Below are 1,001 nucleotides of genomic sequence, written 5' to 3'. Positions count from 1 at the left end.
TTTCTTGACACCTTCTTGACCCCTTAGTTCTTAATGTGTAGGCTACTGCTTTAATGCTTGTACATAGTGGTGACGAGGCTGCATATGAGGAATAAATGCAGGCATACTGAGCTATAACAACGCTTTCCAGCTTTTGGTTCATTGATTAGTTCTGGTCTTTCTCAATTGAATTACTGACATATCTGGGAGCTGTTGCCCTACCATTATCAGAACACCAAAACGCATCAAGCAAGTAGCATTCATTTCGTATGTGTTTTTGTATCGACAGGCCAGGTATTTTATAATCTCGGAGCCAGTAGTGGTCTCTTTGATATTAAGGACTGGTTTTGTTGGTGGTATGGGGCATTTTTGCTTATGGAACAACGAATTCTGTGGTTTGGCTGATGGGGGGGAGAAACTATCTCAAGCATGTGGCACTGTGGGTGATGTGGCGGAGATTCATTGTCACTGTATCACATCTGGGCAAACTTGACACATGGAAAGATGCTAGTGTCTTGGGCTTCCTGCGTTATTTAGGTTAAAGGTCTATCTGTTTAGGTTGCGAGTTGAAATAGGGTATCAAGGCCCAAGGGGAGATACCATTGTGATACCATAACAGAAATATGACCAATATTAGACTTGATTAGAGCTGTGGTTCAGTAAATAGGATATACAGATTTCCTGCTTGTGCCTTTGTGCTTAGTACTAATATGGCCTCTCCAGGTTCCTGTTTAGACAGAAACATTTGGTTTTTCCCCAGTTACCCAATTTCTGTGTGACATGCAGTAGAGTGGCATGCACTCGGGTGAGTAGATTAAAAGGCTCTTCAAATAAAATATGCAGGGATGTTCTTATAAAAACCCAGAAATTTAATGAAGTCAACAGCAACACAACTCCCAAGTCTAGGAACAGAACTACATCTATAGGTGGTCATAGATTTCTGCTCAACATGCTATGTAAACTTTAAAACAAGTCTTGCTTGTTTGACTGTTGCGCCTTCTCTGTCCTCGCAACAAAACCTG

Source organism: Elgaria multicarinata, chromosome 13 (genome assembly GCF_023053635.1).
Source record: "Elgaria multicarinata webbii isolate HBS135686 ecotype San Diego chromosome 13, rElgMul1.1.pri, whole genome shotgun sequence".
NCBI lineage: Eukaryota > Metazoa > Chordata > Lepidosauria > Squamata > Anguidae > Elgaria > Elgaria multicarinata.
The sequence above is the reverse complement of the archived record's forward strand: the minus strand, read 5'-3'. Positions refer to the sequence as shown.